Source organism: Schistocerca piceifrons, chromosome 11 (assembly GCF_021461385.2).
Source record: "Schistocerca piceifrons isolate TAMUIC-IGC-003096 chromosome 11, iqSchPice1.1, whole genome shotgun sequence".
NCBI lineage: Eukaryota > Metazoa > Arthropoda > Insecta > Orthoptera > Acrididae > Schistocerca > Schistocerca piceifrons.
In genome coordinates this window covers 102,650,954-102,670,758 of record NC_060148.1, presented here as the reverse complement: position 1 = coordinate 102,670,758, position 19,805 = coordinate 102,650,954, and the positions used below count along the sequence as shown (strand labels likewise).

At 43.4% G+C, this 19,805-nt stretch overlaps 1 protein-coding gene across 1 annotated transcript in view; it reads right to left on the bottom strand.

Annotated features, from left to right (window-relative positions):
- LOC124719752 (poly [ADP-ribose] polymerase tankyrase-1-like) overlaps nucleotides 1–16,343 on the bottom strand; it is a 166,760-nt gene extending 150,417 nt beyond the window's left edge. The window contains exon 1 of the mRNA XM_047244952.1: nucleotides 16,253–16,343. The gene's annotated coding sequence lies outside the window, so the exon portion shown is untranslated. The remainder of the gene's footprint in view (nucleotides 1–16,252) is intronic.
- Between the last annotated feature and the right edge of the window lie 3,462 nt (nucleotides 16,344–19,805).

Sequence of the window (19,805 nt, the reverse complement as noted above, 5' to 3'; positions counted from 1 at the left end):
CTTAAGATTGTTTTTTGTCATATTTTGTTTCACAGTAACAGCAATTAAGATAACAGTGCAAGGACACCTTACAATGAACTGAGAGAAGTGCCAAAGTGCACAAAAGACACTGAAAGACTATTTGTTTTCATAACTGTACTGGAAGCATAAAATAACTAGATGACAAACTCATTCCAATTTTATGTTAGAACGAAAGTAAACAGATGATAAAACACAGTAATGTCTTGAAACTACATGTGAGTCCTGATGATCCTTCCGGAATCATCATGCCTCACATGGGAGGCATTGTGACATTACAGCCTTTATCACTGCGATTTTTAACATGTAAAAGTTTATTTTTCTGTATTCGCGTCAGTATATGCGAACTTTTAACATATACCAATGAATGTTGTAACCAGATATCTTTGCCGCGCTCCTGAAAAGCGCAGAATATCACGATGGCTATAAACTGTTATACGCTGCTATCGATCAGTAAAAAAACGATGCACCTATGTTTCAAAATAACAATTGCCAATTTTTACTTCTGCAGTTCTTCTGTGAATGTGTTGCGAGTCGGACGCAAACGTATTGTGCTCCATACTAATATAATCATTTTATTGTAAATTTATTCGCTCCACCGCCACAATGGGTGTAACAGAAGTTACATGAAAGAAACCTAAGGGACCAACTAATTGGATTTGTACGAACATATAAACGGAACTGAAAGAACTTGGAATAAATACTATAGCGATGTCGTCACGACAGCCTCCTGTTCCGACAGAACACACGCTGGATCATAAGCTGCATAAATCTTTTAAAAAGAAAAGATTATCACAAGTATAATTAATGAAAACAAGGTTGAGAGATTTTCTTTGAAATTAAATAAACTTCAAGGCTTCAAGTATTATATTATGAAACGGAAACTTACATTAATACTTGAAGCCTTGAAGTTTATTTAATTTCAAAGAAAATCTCTCAACCTTATTTTCATTAATTATACTTGTGATAATCTTTTCTGTTTAAAAGATTTATGCAGCTTATGATCCAGCGTGTGTTCTGTCGGAACAGGAGGCTGTCGTGACGACATCGCTATAGTATTTATTCCAAGTTCTTTCAGTTCCGTTTATATGTTCGTACAAATCCAATTAGTTGGTCCCTTAGGTTTCTTTCATGTAACTTCTGTCTGTTTTCTCCGCGCGATCTTCCTCCGAAAAAAAATTTCTGTTCATTGTTTAGTAATTTTCGATCTCGCGAATGAGAAAAGACAGCCGCCTCCTGCTCCGAACGGAACACCACGACTTTTCTAACGTCGGAGAGCACCGCACGAATTTTCCGCTAAAAGGTAATAGAATTTCTTAAAGCTGGATCAATTACACATGTTGCTGCTGTTCTCCGACAAATCTGGTGTGATTAATAGTAATTTATTCTGTCACGACAAAAAGAACCAATTTTATTTTTAACAAAGCAACAAAGCTTTCAATTAAATTACTAAAAAAAAAATCATACCAGATGTTACTGAATCAAATGTGGATACCAAATTTGGAATAGTACCGAAGGAAAATGATAAACAGGGAACAGTAAAGCAGAAAATAGGACAAAGAAGATATGATTGCAGCATTAATGGATTCTATGAAAGATGGACATACTAATTTGGCTGAAACAACTGATCAGAACATCAATGGAAAACTTGAAAAGCAGACTGCGGTTTTAAAAGATATGTGGGAAAATGATCTGAAGTCATTAGAAAGTAAAGTGTATGGCAAAATTTCTGAAGTTGAGAATAACTGCCAACAATCCACTAGAACTGTAGAAAGTGAATTAACAGATGCCTTGAAAAAAGTTGCTATTGGAAACAAAGAAAGGGCAGATGTGATAAAAGAAAGAGTGCAGAAACTAGGTCAAAATAACGGCAGTAGAGTGTGTGTGTGTTAAGATCACAAATTGTTAGGCAGTAAAATCAGTTCTGAATATGCCAAATGTATGACTGAAGTAAAAAGTGTGTCCGACTGAATGGGCGTGACAGAAGAAAATGTTCTTCAGCTAACTAACCAGGTAGAAGAGGTTGAAAATAAGTCGGGTGAGCATAGCAGTAGATTATGCCAAGTTGAAACTAACCTCAGATATGGAACTAACAGTAGTGGGTGTAGTTTTGTAGCAGCATCTGAAATATCATATGTCGCTAACAGGCAGTTTTCACGTTTTGATTCAACAGAAAATGTACATCCAAAAGAATTTTGGAAAGGCTTCAAAGGAGTTCTACCTAGTTAGTGGTCAGACAAAAAATAGGGTTCATTACCTCTCAGTTCTAGGAAGAGGCTAGAATTTGGGGGATTATCGCTACTAAACAGTACGATACTCTAGATAAATTTAAAGAGGCGTTTTTTAAAGAATATTGGGGCAAGCAAAAACAAATGGAGTTGCTAAATAGCTTCTGGGCTAGGGAAACGTTTAATCCCAGGAAGGAAAGCTTAAGAAAGTTTGCGTTAAAGTGGACGACAAACTTTTCATACTTAACCCGAGACAGAAGAAATTGTTATGGGCCTGGAAGGTAAATTGCCCATGAACTGGCGAAACAAAATTATTGCAGCTCCTAGGGATGACGTTTATAAATTAATTGCTATTTGGAGAGAGTTGACAAGTTGTTCCATGAGGAGGAGCATGCAAATCGTAACATCAGACCACCAAATAATGCAGAACCGCGGCAGAATGCAAACGTTAACAGAATTGGTGTGTACCCCGGAAACAGCGGGAGGTGGCGCTACCCAACAAATGATAGGCGAAATAATGGGGAGCAGGTGCACAATTATCGGCCGTATTCTCCGGTGCGAGAGGATGATGATGCGCCAAGGTGACAGCAAATGGTGGTAAACTTAAGAAATGGTACAGAATCCGAGAATCCGTTAAACTAAATGCCGTCTGTGAAAGGGCTAGCGTTTACAAGATGGGAAGTAGTAATTTGAACCCGCTAGCAAAACTCTTTGTACGTGTTAGAACTAAACAGGCTGGAACTGTGAGTGAGGAGCAGAAGAAGGTAGTAACAACAGACGAAACGAGCTATATACACATCTGTACATTTAACGGAGGTCTAGGAGATTTTTTGGACAGACATAAAATAAGCACTGTATTGCAGACGAAACGGGTGATGAATTAGCGGAGAACGTCCTTAGCAATCAAGTTGAAGTCTAGTCATGTTCTGGGGAAGGAATAAGTACAGAAGCTGCAGAATTACAAGAGATTGGTGATGTCAGTATAGAAGAAATACTATTGTCTATAAATGACATTTGTGAGGCTATAAGAGAGAGGCAGGAAAATGGTGACCAAAATGGCGGTCAGCCAACTAATCGTGAAAAAGAGAGAGAGAGAGAGAGAGATATTGGGGGGGTGGGGGTGGGGAAGGAGAACACGGAGAATGGCGAAACGCCGGAAAAAATTTGAGCTGTCATTAGTGAACAGAATAAATAGTATGGGGGAGATAAGTGATGTGGGTAATTCTGCAAATATCTGTGTAATTTCTGGAAACAGGGAAGATTTCGATAGAAGAGAGGTTGTGAACGATTTTTTGGAGCAGGGTTCTGACACCAGCAATGAAGGGAAGGTGTTGAGTCAGCCAGTAATCAGCCTGCAAGTGTGCAACGAAGAAGTGCAGTGCTTGGCAGATAGTGGCAGTGATTTACGTGCTGTGGGTAAAAGTTTGTTAGGATCGTTACCAAATAGAAATGAAGTTGTAACAATGCCAGTAACGGGGCTGCAGATAATTGTAGCTACAGGAAAAGTTAAAAACCTGTTAAACAGGAAGTTCTGTTGCGATTAAAAATAAATGGTGTACTCCATGACTTGCTTATAATCGCTGAACTATGTATAAAAATGCCAATTGGCGTAGATTTCTTTAACCAGTACAAAGGGAGATTAAGTTTTAATGAAAATGTATTTTTTGAAAGTAATAGAAAATGACTGAACATTTAAACTAGTTGCCCATCCAGCGGAAATAGTAATTTTATTTCCTCAAAAATGTGAAGGCACGTTTTCACAAACTCACTTTGGACTAAAAAAAGGAAAAAAAAAACAAATGTGCAGAACTGGTGGTGTTTACACTGACCCCCCCCCCCCCCCCCCCCACACACACACACACTTAGCGTTAAATGAACGTTCCTTTCGTTCTGTACAATTTTACTCCTTGTTTTCCACATGGCTAATTTGCGTAACAGAAAAAAATGATACGCGTAGAAAATTCTTTCTAGATCAGTGTCAGATCACTCGTTCTTCAACATCAGTTTATAACTTTGTACTCCAGCTCGTGTGACTTACTTCATAGAGCCAAAGTCATGCTATTTGAGGTGTTTGTTTATGTTCGACGCTGCCTTTTTTTCTACACTTGTACAATTAAAGCTTCAATCTAGGATTGTGGTTACACCAAGACAAGCTGCATATGTATCTGAAACGCTGGAAGGTTTGCAAGGAAGTCAACTGACGGACTCTGAGTACTTTCATCATTTTGGTCTTACGTTTCTACTGTTCTGTAGTGTGAGTCATTCTACAGTCCAGACCTATTGTGAGAATGTGTGTAAGGTTTCCGACCAACAGATAAAATAAAATGTTTATGAACCCCAAAAAAGGCACGCCACAAGATTATGTAAACGCAATGAACAACGTAACACACGAATCAGCTGAATTTTTTCAACGAATCCCGCGGCAGAATAGGACTCACCCACGAGAAAACTCTTCAGTTTCGATTGCAAAGCGCTTGGATTACTGCTAAGATGTTTGAATTCTTATGGTAGCGTATTTAAAATAGGCGCAGCAGTACACTGCACTAGAGGCAAGGGAGTGCGATCCTGTAAAATTACTGATTCTTCCTACAGGACACATTACGAGCTTTCCACAAATAACTTACTGTAACAGAAAACGAGTACTTCTGAACATTTTCATGTATGACATCGGTAGCACCTATTATCACAGTGGGTAACGCAAAGTTGTTCAATGCGCTAACAGTTTCGCAAACCGTCGACTTTTACACGCATGTTCGGCACAAACTGTTCTCCTGGTTTTCTGACGGCCGACTTTCTCTCTCGTGGTATTAATCGTGTTTCGACGTCTGAGCTCCTGGTTCGGTTCTCGCCTGATTGGTTCGTAACTGCAGTTCAGAAAGGACTGCCGCTTCGATCGCGTGGTCTGTACGGCCGGCAGAAACCTTTTTGTTCTAACTTAATCAGATTTTTACGTTTTGCACAAACTGTAACACCGTTAAAGGTTTTCACGCTAATTAAGGCCGTGTAAGCATGGTCTCTTCCGAATGTAGTTTTGACCAAAATGCGATTCCGGTAGCCGGTAGCTGGAGTCCAGAGTTTTTCTTTATCGCGCCTTTTGCGTTGCTCTGCAGACATTTCCATAGCAAGTTCCATACCGTGACAAATATTTCTTTATACCTAACCCAGAAGTGAAACAGCAACTTTCATAAATGCAGCTTCGAAACTTTTTAATCCAACGAAATATTTTCTTAAAAATTTTCATCCCCTATTCCACTCCCTTAGGGGCTGAATTTCCAGAAACACTCAAACATGTATTTTTTTATTTTCTGACTGAGAAAGCAAACACTAGTATTTGTAGTTCTAGCTCCAAAATTACCTTAATAGAGACATTTCTCAAAAATCCTTCATCCCAATTTCACCCCCTTAGGGTTGAAATTTTGCGCAATCTTCTTACACGCACCTCCTGGAGATTTCCAGTTTCCGTTTGGGCTGGGACATGATGGGTCAGACGGGCAGGACATTCCCTTTTATGCAGAGAGATTATTAATTAATAATCGTACAGTAATTTTTGCTCACGAATTGACCTGGCGACCGTTCTCGAGTTATTTTTCGTCTAAGCTTATGGCTGATGCCGTTTATTTATTCCATACTTTTATCTTTCGTTACTGTGTAAAAGCAGTCGCACAGTAACAATTCGCTTACAAGTGTATCTGGAGTTTTCGTATTTTCATTATTCCTCGGAACATACGCGTTCCCAAAGTAACTGGGAAAATTAGGCCCACGCCTCATGTAAACATCCTAATTAAACGGAAGTCCAGCTCCGTTGTAACTTCCGTAGTTACAGTTTAGCGCAAGCCGCACCTCGACACATGTTCAGTCATTCTGCGTATATTTCGGGTGACCTAACACAGCTATACAACCGCTGTGAAGAACCGTAACCGAACTATGTGTGGCATCTGGAGCAGGGAACAAGTTTTTCAAACATTTCTCAAGAGAACTTTCAGGGATTAACGATCTCTAAAATGTCGCTGCACTGCTGTTACGGTTTTCCGGTAGTGTCAGACGGCGTGCATCGTGTCAGCCCAGAGGGAGCGGCAGGGCAGCCGGCTGAAGGAGTCAGGCATCACGTACCGCTCACGGATCGGGTCGGATTTATTTCAGTCACAGACGACACGAAAAGAATTTTCCTCGACATGGACTTTTAGTAATTTACAATTTGGGTAGAAAATTCGACGTTGGCTACATAGATTTTATTTCTCATTTTATTATTTGTTATTATGCAGGAAAGCTCCCGAACCAGATACGCATGTTGGGTGCGACATTAGACAAGTAAAGGCAGCAGAATGGGCGTTCTGTTCCTACTTGTCTGCGTTACTTGATGCACTGTTTTTTTTTACATCATCTTCACTCCCCTCCCCTCCCCTCCTCCCACACACACACACACACACACACACACACACACACGCACACACAGACACAAAATGCGACATTGCGGTTCATCTCATATCTGCTACACGTTGTCAATATTTATAAATTCTGCCGTCCGTTACCGCTTTAACACACAGCATGTGACACAGCGTGTCCTACAGAGACTCGCATTCACGATTTGTGCAGCAGTTTCCGCAGTCCATGGTCTCGTGGTTAGCGTCCCCAGTTCGATTCCCGGCCGAGTCGGTGTTTTCCCTCTCTACGGGTCTCGGTGTTTGTTCAGCCACCATCATTGCCGGTCGGTTTCACCGCCGCGCAAACCGACAAATTCGAGTGAAACAGCAGGTCTTTCTCCTACCGGCCGAGCAACCCCAAACGGGATCATCTCCCGGTCAGTTCACTTCATTTTTAGGGTTCCAGGCTAGGCGCAAATTGAGACGCATATAGCGCGTGAGGCGCGACGCAGCGCAGCGCGCGTTTTCCTAACTTCAGGTTCAAATGGGGCCGCGCAAACTGCGACGCGACGCGACTGGGACGCGACGCGCGCCTGCGCCGGGTCGCGCGGCGTTGTGGTTGCGGCACAGTTTCTGGCGACGCGCGTCACGCGAGCACCGCGGGAGGGGGTGAGGGGGGGGGGAGGAAGGCAGTCCTGACGTATGCTCACCCCGGCATGGCGGGTATGGGCAGTGGGAGTATTGCCCGTCCGAAAAATACAGCCTTATAGTGTACTGAATTTTATTAACACTGGGTAGTGTTTCGTCTTTCGCCGTTCAAGCGCTCCATCTATTTACGTTACTACATAATAGTTTTCAGTTGCAAATATCTCTACAGTTCTTTTGGTTTGTTTCTTCTTTTGTCAAGAACAATGGACAGTTCAGTAACTGGTGTGCCCTTAGCCACTGGGATTATTATCTTCTGCCTCCGCCATGTTTTCAGATCGTAAGAAGGGATAGACGATTCATCCTGAGGGTAGTGAATAAGGACCTAAGGAATAATTATAAAATCAAGTGATTTAGAAACGAGGCAGGAAATTAAAATAAGGGTATCTACTTGCTGCCTGTAGTGCTGACGTATCTCTACGATCTGCTGCAAGAAGTCGAAAAGGCGTTATTCCCACAGGTATGACCTCTTTCTGCTTCTGATAAAAGGTCGAAGATATGAATTACGTAGCTTTCACTGTCGTTACTTGGATATAGGTGTAATAAGAGACATTATAGTATGTACCTGTGGACATTACATGTCCACTGCAAGCTAGAAACACTCGAAAAGCAGTCAGAAATAACAATGTTTCAATTGGCTCGCCAAGATCAGAAACAGCATTTCAATTGTTGCATGCACATTATTCCGCATTAATAAACTAATTATACAAATGGAAAAAATGGTCGGTATTATTACGAAAGTAGGAATATCCTAAAAGAGTGTGGTGCTTAGATATATTTAATTTGTTGAAATGTACTGCTGACAAAGGGAGATCTACTTTCACGACAATGTTCTTGTAACTCCAGCTCACAAGGCACACATGGCCAGCTTCTGTATTCCTGTCGCGCGTATTATCCTCCGCTGCTGACAATCCACTGACCAGTGTGTTGTGCGACAGATCAATTCTTTCCTTTTCTCAGTAACAAGTATTTCATTCGCTATCACACAGTTTGGCCAGCCGTAGTGAGTAACCAGCATCCGGCAGGTGCGTATTATGCCGCCTGAAGGAACGGTCGTCATTATTTTAATACTGCTCAGACAAGAGAAGGAATAAATTCCTTTGGTAAGCTTCCAGTCCAGTCCCTCAGTGTTAGACACCAATGGGTTACGGGCATTCGACCAAAACTCCAACATAATTGGTAATTAATTTTTGCGTGAGTTGTTAACCTTTTCTCATTCGAAGAAGCGTCACCATTTATGAGTAACGGACACACTTCTGTTGACAATTTTAATTGTACTTTGTCAAAACACAGTGTAATTTGCGCAAACTCATCTCACAGCAGCTACTGCGGCAGAATCCTGAAACAGAGTGACTCAGAAAACAAGTAACTGGCAATCACAGAGGTCAATAGCTTACGAAAACCTCAGTGTCGATTTGTAGTAACATAAGAGAAGAAATTTCATTTTTATTTTCATACTAGGAAAATAAAATGAGAGAGGGTTGTAGCCTATCCCCGAAGTTATTCAGTCTGTATATTGAGCAAGCAATAAATGAAACAAAAGAAAAGTTCGGAGTAGGTATTAAAATCCATGGAGAAGAAATAAAAACTTTGAGGTTCGCCGATGACATTGTAATTCTGTCAGAGACAGCAAAGGACTTGGAAGAGCAGTTGAACGGAATGGACAGTGTCTTGAAAGGAGGATATAAGACGAACATCAACAAAATCAAAACGAGGATAATGGAATGTAGTCGAATTAAGTCGGGTGATGCTGAGGAAATTAGATTAGGAAATGAGACACTTAAAGTAGTAAAGGAGTTTTGCTGTTTGGGGAGCAAAATAACTGATGATGGTCGAAGTAGAGAGGATATAAAATGTAGACTGGCAATGGCAAGGAAAGCGTTTCTGAAGAGAAATTTGTTAACATCGAGTATAGATTTAAATGTCAGGAAGTCGTTTCTGCAAGTATTTGTATGGAGTGTAGCCATGTATGGAAGTGAAACGTGGACGATAAATAGTTTAGACAAGAAGAGAATAGAAGCTTTCGAAATGTGGTGCTACAGAAGAATGCTGAAGATTAGATGGGTAGATCACGTAACTAATGAGGTATTGAATAGAATTGGGGAGAAGAGGAGTTTGTGGCACAATTTGACTAGAAGAAGGGATCGGTTGGTAGGACATGTTCTGAGACATCGAGGGATCACCAATTTACTATTGGAGGGCAGCGTGGAGGGTAAAAATCGTAGAGGGAGACCAAGAGATGAATACACTAAGCAGATTCAGAAGGATGTAGGCTGCAGTAGGTACTGGGAGATTAAGCTTGCACAGGGTAGAGTAGCACGGAGAGCTGCATCAAACCAGTCTCAGGACTGAAGACCACAACAACAACAACAACAACAACTAGGAAAATCTTGTTTCGCTAGCTGTCGATAACTCAAGAAATTACTACCAATGGAGTCAAAAAAATAAGAAGGGAAGTAGAAGTACTGATATATCGCCAAAGATAAAGTTCCCTGTGTTTACGAATTAGCAAAATACTCTCCTTGTGTGCTATCATTCGCCAATCTTTCGTTTCGATGTCTCGAGCGGTTTAGGAGATACGAGAGATGTTGCAAGTATTTCATTCTCGCGGGCGTGAGATCGGAAGTGAGTGCGCTACGTAGGATCAGTTTTCTCGAGATCGGAGGCAGATAGAGACCTCCTCCCAAGTCTAAACAAAAATTCAACATGTTGGCTAAATTTCAAACGCAACAACATACGGTGTAACCAAACGCAAAATCATAGCGACCCTTATTTTTCATTGCAGGCTTTTCGAATTTTGCGTCGCGTCTTACTATAATGTGTACATCGCAATAAGTATGACCATTAGCGAGATGATGGGCACTTGGCCACGAAGCTGCCATATAACGCTACAAGCAAGTAAAAAATGAAATATTTTTACTGAGTAGTTTCTGTAAAATCGTTTGAGAAAGAGTACAGTGTGCGCGGGCTTCGTTTCTGTCAGCGTGGAGCGCCGTCAGCCGGCGCGTGCAAAACACGTGCACGCGTCTCGACATGCGTTGGACACGCGCGCCACGCGTGATTCGTGCGCGTCGCGCTGTAGCGTCGTGTCGCGCCTCAGTCCGCGCCTAGGCCTGAAGACGGCCCTTCCTCAGCAACGGGTGGGCTGGCACCAGCGGGGCTCTCTCTGGTGGGAGTGCCGTGGACTCAGTGGCGGCAGGAACGCTCTGCGGAAGCGTGGAGCAGGAAAGAGGACGCTGACCGCCAATCGACGAACCACAGTCACCACAAAACCGTACAATTTGTGTTGTCAAAGTACGCCAATATGTAAACAATTATATTATTTATACGATCTGAAGGAAACTGTTGTTCCACCCGTAAACCGTAAATTTTAAGTGGTCCCAGTGATTCCTGTTACGAATGTACCGGTATACTCTCATCTGCATAATTGTTAATTCGTTACATCGCCCCTTACGCGTAGCAATCAAATCTAAACATGAAGTACTAAAAACTAATATTGCGATGCATAATGTAGCAGGAATGAGTTACCACCTGCACTTTACGGTGTGTGGTGGAGGTATTTCGTGCACCGAGGCCATTCTACTCTGCGCCTCGTTGGCTTCCCGCCCACCCCCGCCGACCATCACCAGCGTGGCCGCGTGACGTCACCTCCCGCCGCTGCTGACCCTGAACTGGCGACACGCACTTATCTGCACCCACCGCGCGGACGCCCGCTTCCTGCCGACAAACCGCAGTGCCGCAGTGCAAGCGTGTCTCCTCGACGCTTTCAGGCCTGCAGCGAAATGAGAAAATTCGAGAAACTGCAGCCTAGAGACGGGCTTACCGACGATGACGCCAGCCACGTACCACTCGCGAGCGGCACAGCCAAGGCGGATGGGAGCAGTCAGTGGTACCGTCTGCCACACACTGCCACGCGGCTTGCCGGCACGTACATACAGACTTAGGTGTTAGACTTGCAAGTTTGCTGAAAGTCCTACAGCGGCATGAGGTACAGTGCAGAGGTCTCACAAGTCACAACCAGTATAAACCCCACCCCACGCCCGATTCTGTCAAGACTACAACTCGCTCTTATACTACACGTGTAATCGATTACTTTACGAATGCGCCACTGTCTCGAATATTTGACGTTATGCATGGAAGGGAGAGAAACTTTTGAGAAGGTTTGAGACAATGTTGAAACTTTGTTGCAAGTTGCCAAGTGCTGTCATTCCAGACAATGGATGAACGTATCTTAGGGTTATTTGGGCTCCACGAGATGCGATGGCAGTCTCCGTATCTGTCTCGTTCAGCGTAATACTTGTCTCGCTGTAAGAGGGCTTTAAACACAAGTTTGTACCTCTTAGCGAGCAGTTTACGATATAACTTTTAAATTCGCGCGATAACAGCGCGAAATACTGAGAATAAAACTTTAGTTGCCTCCAGAAGTCGTTTGAGGAGCCTTATTTAACGACATAGGTTCACCTACGTAACTATTTGTAAGAGGCTTGTACAGACGACGTGGGCCATTTCTAGTTTTATGTAGGCTTGTCGATATAAACGAATTTTATTTAGTCAACACGGAGTCCAAAGTATCCTACTTACTTCACCAGAGTACTTTCAGTCACAGTTTCACTTCTAAACATGGAATAAAATTTCCAGAGTGAAATTTTCGCTCTGCCGCGGAGTGTGCACTGATATTGAACTTCTCGGAAGATTAAAATTGGGTGCCCGACCGAGACTCGAACTCCCGACCTTTGCCTTTCGCGAGCAAGTGCTCTACCACCTTTTTTTTTTGCATTTTGTTCGTTGTTGATCGTTGTGTACGTCACTACGTCACATGACATTCGGTCAGGTTCGTTTGTTGATCCTTGGACTCAGTTTTTTTATTGCAGAGGCCAAACAGGTGTCTGACCGAACACGCTGAGCTACCGTGCCGGCTTACCTGAGCTACCGAAGCACAACTCAAAACACCTCCTCATAGCTCTACTTCCGCAGCAGAGCACTTGCCCGCGAAAGGCAAATGACCCGAGTTCTGGACTCTCGGACCGGCACACAGTTTTAATCTGCCAGGAAGTTGCGTGCAATAAAATTTGTTTCGCGAGAGGCCGTGTCTGAGGGAACAAGTAATTTTCTTTCATTTCTATTCTGTCAGTTAGTAGCAAGCTGAGTTTATTGCACCTAAATGAGATGTGAAATGCATGTTCCTGCCTTTTCAGATCACTACAACGAGAAAATTTGTTTTGAGATTAAACTGAGTACATACTGTCAATTATAACAGCTGTCTGTACTTCGCCGCTCTCTATACTGAATTCAACTATTAGTACCGGCAATAGTTGCAACATTTTTTGCAAACAAATCTTGCACTCTTCAGACAGCACGGGGCGACTGCGCGTCGTCCCCACCTGCTGCTGCGCCCACACGCACACCCGCCCGCCCTGCCGTAGAAAGCGACTGAGCGCCGCCTCGCTGTCCCACAGCCGGCGGGCCGGGGCAGCGGCTCACAGGTCACGTGACCCCCCCCCCCCTCCGCCGCCAGCCACGAAAGCCGCAAGCGCAAGCCGCAAGACCTTGGCGCTTCGTGCAGCGTTTCATTCCCCTTTCCGAGAAGCGAGCACACGCAACGCTTACTGCGACAGAACGCTGCCTAACGAATAAACAACTCCGTCGCTCGCTTCTCCCTACGTCATCGCCTGTATTTTCAGTAGTTATTTTGATTTCAGTCTTAACCGAGAAGCTCATAGGTCACAAGTACATAACGTAATTAATTCGCATGATCTGGCCATTCATCTTATAGCGTTTCAGTTGCCTGCCTGCTGCCCTGGTGTCCATGCAAGAGCTTAAAATTTTCTGTCTGCTCCTATGTACTGCGCAAAGTACGACGGTCGAAATGTTTATTTTGCAGCAGCAGTTTTTGCAGTAAGCGGTAGTAATATTTAACAGTTAGTAATAAGAGGGTGTCATCTGTGCTGTGACTGGCTGAGGCAGAACACACTGAGCAGTCGCCGTATCCGGTTTCATACTATCGGCGCTTTGGTGCCACATTTGCTCACTTTGTATTGAAACTTACGTCCAAAGCAAAAAAGGCCACCGAACACTCGATATACCTACGCAATTTCTTACAATACAACGGCGCAAAATAACGGAATACCAAAACGTCATCCCCGTAAGCTGCAGTTACTTTATGGTCAAATACCAAGTTTAATTTCCGCCGCTTCAGTGTAACCACAGTAAGGCCAACGTGGATCTCCGCACAAAAGTGTTGACGTCATAGTAGTTTTGTATAGTCCTGCCTGACAAATTTCGTTCCAGAAAAGCCACGTTCATAAACTTTTGCATCAGCTGGAAACACTGTACTATTCGTCATGTAAAGAGTGGGTATTGCATCGCATAATGCGAGAAAAGACCCTACCACTCCAATTACTACACTTTTTTCAAGACCTTCCCAGTGACCTCTGCTCGTGTTGAGACAGTATTTGACTGCCGTGTCCTCTACTGAGTCCTGACTACTGGACTGACGTAAGGGGTCGTGGGTTCTCTCCCAGCAGTTGCTTTCCTGCTCAGAAACCCGCGCCCCGCCGTGGTGTGTCAGAACGTGGCGGTATCTGCTGGACCGCGGCCACACAGGACGGGCCTGGGAATTATTTTTGCATTTTTCATTTTTATTCACTATCATTGTTGGTCCGAGTATTTAGCTTTGCTGCCACTCGTTCTCAGCCGACGATAAACTGCTATAAAGATAATAAACATCAAATAAAAATTTGATTAATAAAAAGATAAAAAATCAGCTCCTTATTCTCATATCAAGTAGACAGATTTTCACCCCAATTAATTCTGAGACGACAGATAAAGTACGACAGATAAGACCGCGTACTTCCGAAGCTGATGTACATGGAAGATACCCCTAAAATATAGATACGCTTCTCGTCCAATTTCACATCAAGAACTCACTTACATTTCACCATGCAATATGCAACAAAGTTTTCCAGATGAATCATTCATATAATTTATGCCACACAACATTTTCACCGTGTACATGATTACGGCGCGATTCACTCTTAAGAGACTGGCAGCAGGTTCATCGAAGTACCCTGCGACTAATTATTTCCCGTTATACTTTCCCAAGAGCGCGCGAGAAAAATGCACACTTCAAGACGTTCCACGACAACTTTAATTCTCTTGTTTTATTGCGATGGTCATTTCACTCTATGCAGCGAAATATTCTGGTATTGGCAGGACAAAACTGGTGACTGAAATTTCGTGAAAAGAGGTAACGTGACGTCAGAGAACGATGAACAACAATACGAAAGGTTTATTTCATGAACCACAAGCACTACGGTAAATTCTCAACAATTCGCCAACTACTAACCATATCATCGCCTCACGCTAACGAAGGTACTGGGGAAAGCAACAGATGGCCCGTGCATCACAACCTCAGTTCCAGAAAACTGTGAAACTGCTGAAATGAATGCGAGTGCTGTGTTTCATCGCCAGAAGCATGTCGGCATGGCGCCACGACTTCTGATTAGCAACGCCCTTGCACAAAACCACTTGCGACGTCCGATTACATTGCGGGTGAGTTAACGTGTGATTACTTTGCGGGTGAGAGTGTAATATCTGACGTTAAGCTTGTAAGCGAGAAGTTAAGGGGGGGTTTGAAATTATTCTTAACGTGCGTTCGAAGTCGCCGAGTGTCCTAATTCTGAAATACTGGGTGAATACAGCCTGGCTAATTTGCTCTCCTTTTTAAGAAAAAGCCAGTTTTTCGCGCGCCTAAATGTTTGAAACGTCATATATCCTGACGTGTGTCTCGTATGGCGATATAATTTTGCAGATACTTTCTATTAGGTGTGCGGGCACCGTTGCGAATAGTCTGTTCTATTAAGCCGGCCGGAGTGGCAGAGCGGTTCTAGGCGCTACAGTCTGGAACCGCGAGACCACTACGGTCGCAGGTTCGAATCCTGCCTCGGGCATGGATGTGAGTGATGTCCTTAGGTTAGTTAGGTTTAAGTAGTTATAAGCTCTAGGGGTCTGATGACCTCAGAAGTTAAGTCCCATAGTGCTCAGAGCCATTTGAACCATTTTTTTGTTCTTGTAAATTAATAAATGAAAACGTCACGTCTGATGGCGAAGTTGACTGCTACGTCATATGTGTGTGTGTGTGTGTGTGTGTGTGTGTGTGTGTGTGTGTGTGTGTGGAGGGGTGGGTGAGGAATTAGCAAAAAAGTATCTCAAGTGTTTGAAGTGACGTCTGGAGTTTATTGCAAGCCCTAACTGCTCTCTGACTGCATAACGTCCGCGTATTACAGCACTGTGAGTTATGCTACGTCGAGACACGCAACTGATACATTTTTTAGTGTGTAAAACCCTACTGTCAGATTATACCTCTGAATGAGTACATTACGAGAGCATTTTAGATGTTCAAATTCGGCCAAATTAAGAGATATATTGAAAAATAAATTTTTCTTAGCCCTGCAAACCGCTACATAGGCAACCTGCAATCGCCCTCGGCTTGCGGGCTGGCGGTCCAGTGTTACAGGCAACCACGCCTGCTGGAACCAGTGTCGGAAGACGCCGTGTCGCCCTAAAACTCACCTAGTCCCAAGAGCTGAATTTGATGGTTTTCACAAACTTGGGTCCTACGAACATAATCAAGAACGCGAGGTTTTCATTTTAAATACCAGTGGTACGAGAATCCTGGGGAAACACTAATCGACTGAATGTGGTGTTATTTTCCATTCGTTCCACGTTACACTCGCTCAAGTTTTCACCGATTAAAAGACTGGAGCAAGGCGATAAAGTAGCGAGCAATAAATTACTGAACACTCAAAGCGGTAATTTAACACACTAGACAGGAGCAACCTTGACGTTGCTCTGTTGTGAGTCACTCGACAAATCACACAAAAGCATGCAGAAGATGCACAGCTTCCAGAATTTCCCGTAGACGCCAGATGCCTGCCTCACCTTTCTGCGGTATTCCCACGGAGACACAGGTACACGAGATATGGGTAGGCTGGACTGCGTCGCACGCTCCCTGTCGCCTCGGCCGCTCCCTCACAACTGGGCCGCACAGACAGACAGCCGCGGCGCGCGGCTGCCCCCACCCAGCGATGACGTCACGGGGCGGCGTTGCCAGGCAGGCGATGCAACGGCTGCAGCAGGGCCAGCGGGGCGTCTACGTCGGTGTCGGCACCGCCGGACCTGCCTGCCTGCTTCCCCGCCACAGTTCGTTTATCTCGTACCGCGCCGTACAGCTACGTGGGGCTCCAAAAACCGGAGGTTGTAAACCTACTTCCCAATACCGTTACTCGGTAGGCGCGTAAAGGCTACAAAATCAGCTCTGGAAATCCGCTTCTAGTTGCCGGTTTTCCAATTCGACAATCTGTTCTCGCTCCCATGCAAACGCAACAGGTCCTCAAATGTTCTTGGGCTGTCAGGTTTCGTCTTATTTTTAAATATTTTCCGGTAACATGGATGGAGTGGCTTTGTGTACAGTGAAGCGTGTAAGTATAAATGTTGAACTAACTATTTACAACTCGTCTCATTGAACAGAAATTGCCATTGTCCAGACTAAACCAGATACTGTAACAGCTCTTTTCCAGGCGCCATATTTAACTGGGCAGCAAATGCGCTTCAGACCTTAACATGTGAACACGACAGCAAAAAACAGTTTTCGAAATTCGGTTTGCGTCTTTCGGAAGATGTGTCGCACGTAAACATTTGACGGGGTGCATTTTAAGTCGCGCAAACACCGGGGGCCAGGCTAGGGCGACGAGACGTCCCGTTCTTAACGAGGCTGTCCCTTTTACCGTTGTGTGTCCCGTTGCCTAGCAGAGTATCCAACGGGATGCCAAATGCCCACGTGCCCTTACCGCTAGGATTTGACCCGGAACCAGTCCCGCCCATTCACCCCCCTCTACGCCTATCCATGGTGTAAGGCCCTCCCCTAAACAGCCGCCACATCCACAAACTGAAAGCTACATCAAAGTTGTTATCGTCACAGTTCAACACATCTTAGACTGTGATGAAATTCAGTAATCATAAGAAATTTAAGTTTTTCTGGATAGTAATATAATATGAATGTACATTATTAAAGAAATAAAAATATTTATTGAGAATGGAAAGCATCGGCAGCAATAGAAAACAAAAAATAACGTGATGTTATTTAAAGAGAATAAGGACAAATTTTCATTAACTAATTCACTTATTATAATACGTTTATTTGAGGGAAACAGCAGAGTAAACGTACAACTCGAAACGTACAACTCGAAAACAATGATCTTGAATCTGTTATGTCGGTACTAAAGCCACGGATGCAGTCGAATAACTAAAATCAAAGTTATATAGAAATAAGTCGAAGTCGTTTTGTTTATGTAGGCCCTCATAGGAGCTGACGATAATTAAAGAATGTAAGAATGCCATAAAGTAGAAATGCCTAATGAATGCAGTAAGATATTTGCTTATATGACATATTTCGTTAGTATTTGCATGGGTGATGGGTAAATTCTTCCAATGCCATACCTACGCCTTATAAACGAGGTTATAAAGAATTGTGACTGTTTCTGTGTGATTAGTGTCCTATTGCTGTTACAAACGTCTCAGGAAATTAATCTGTCGTTATTCTTTGTCCTGTCTGTTTTTAGCCAAAACATTTATTAAATTTGTAAATGTCATTGAAACCATTTTTTAAAAATAATAATGATGATGTTTATGTTTGTCACAGAGCAGTTATGGAGGAAATAAATGCTGCAGTGTTTCATGGCTGTAAAACGTCCTTCATGCTGTGCTAGTTCTTCTTCCGTCCCTAAAACTTTTCAGCAAAACTATTCAGTGAATAAAACGCAAAAACAGCTTGGATCGATCTAGCAAGAACAACGTAATTTTGATGCCCTTTGGAAGTATAGTGAACATTGGTGCTTGTTTCACATATACTGTCTGAGTTCTGAAACTCAAGTGTCAAGTATACTGCGGTTCTTCTTTCTCCAAGCAAATTATTCTTTGAGGGGAGGTTTATCCTGTTTTAGCTTTGGGTTTGTTTCTTCATAGGCTATTCATCTGACTACTGAGTTTTCGTATTTAAGGAATTCAGTGCTAAATTGTTTTCTCCTATGTTTGCTGTGGCAGTACCTGGCACAACTGAGGCCAATTGTGCACGTTTTTTGTAACGTGTCTTTTAACTATCTGGAAAAACTTAAGACCTAGCAAGATATTAATTTAACATTCACTGCAAGTGCAGCCGAACGCGGTAAACCACGTGCGTCAACTGAAACGATGCCCAGGAGCCGAACAAAGACCGGGCAAACGGGAGGTGGGTGGGCGGGACTTGTTCCGGGTGAAATCCTGACGCTTAACGATTCCTCAAATGCCCAGTTTCTTCGTATTATTTTTTGTTTCATCTTGTGCTTTTATTTGTTTTTACGTCAATTTTGCATCACAAGCATGATTCTTAGCATTTTCACGAGTCTTGCTTTATCTTGAACTCAAAGATGGAATAAAGAAGCTGTATTTTGGACACGGGATGAAGAGAGGTGTAATCACAGGATTTTCCGTCATCGTGCTCGGTGAAAGTGACTTACGCGTTTGCGTCGCGACTCTTGTCGTTCACTTGCTACTGCAGAAATGATGGACGGACGTAACAAGTTGTCAAAGAACGTTACAGGGCTATCAACGTTCAACTTTATTTCGAGTTACGATTTAGCTATTCACTGGTAGATGACATAAATTCCCAGTAGATGCAACCGACACGATGTCTTCGGACTGTTACAGAGAAGAATGAGAAGCACGCGGCAGTTTCAACACTGGATTCGTCAAACCTGATTTAGTGCGCTCCATTGTCTGTTGTCTGCTCTTTGTGAAGCTAACTCGCGCCCATTAATACGGGGAAACGAAAGTTTTCTTCCTCTAAAACCATGAAAAACGAGTTCGCTTTCTTGAAGGAAGGCAGAATGTGCGCTGCGTCGTTCAGTTTTTTCCACTGAACAAACATGGAGGCCGTGCTGGTAGAAACGCATCAGATGAAGAACAAGAAGCGCGTGTTGGCAGTTCCGGCGGGAACGTCTAGCAGCGTAGCTTGCGAGTGAACTACAAACAACCAGACGAAGACAACAGCATCGCTGCGGAAGAAGAGCTGTTGGGGTTCCAAACCGCAAAACACGGCCGTTCTTCCCGTTCAACGGCCTGCTCGGGTCTTCTCATCAGAGACGAATTTGAGAACAAATTCACATATTCTATGACAAAATGCGAGTCGATCTTTGTGAAGTTTTTATCGCCATACGCAGTGCGTGAAGTTCAGGCAGAATTTGAAGTACGTGCCTGTGATGACAGACGCATCAAATGACATAAGCTGAAAGCTGGTGCCGATTCTAGTTGGATATTTCATTCGTGCAGAAAGTTGGTCAGTGCAAAGTAATCTTTCTTCGGAACACTGGCGGAGAAACGACGGCATTATCAGCTAGATATAGTCTGGATATTTTTTTTTTAAAAAAAAGAGAAATATAGTTGGCAAGATTGTCACGTT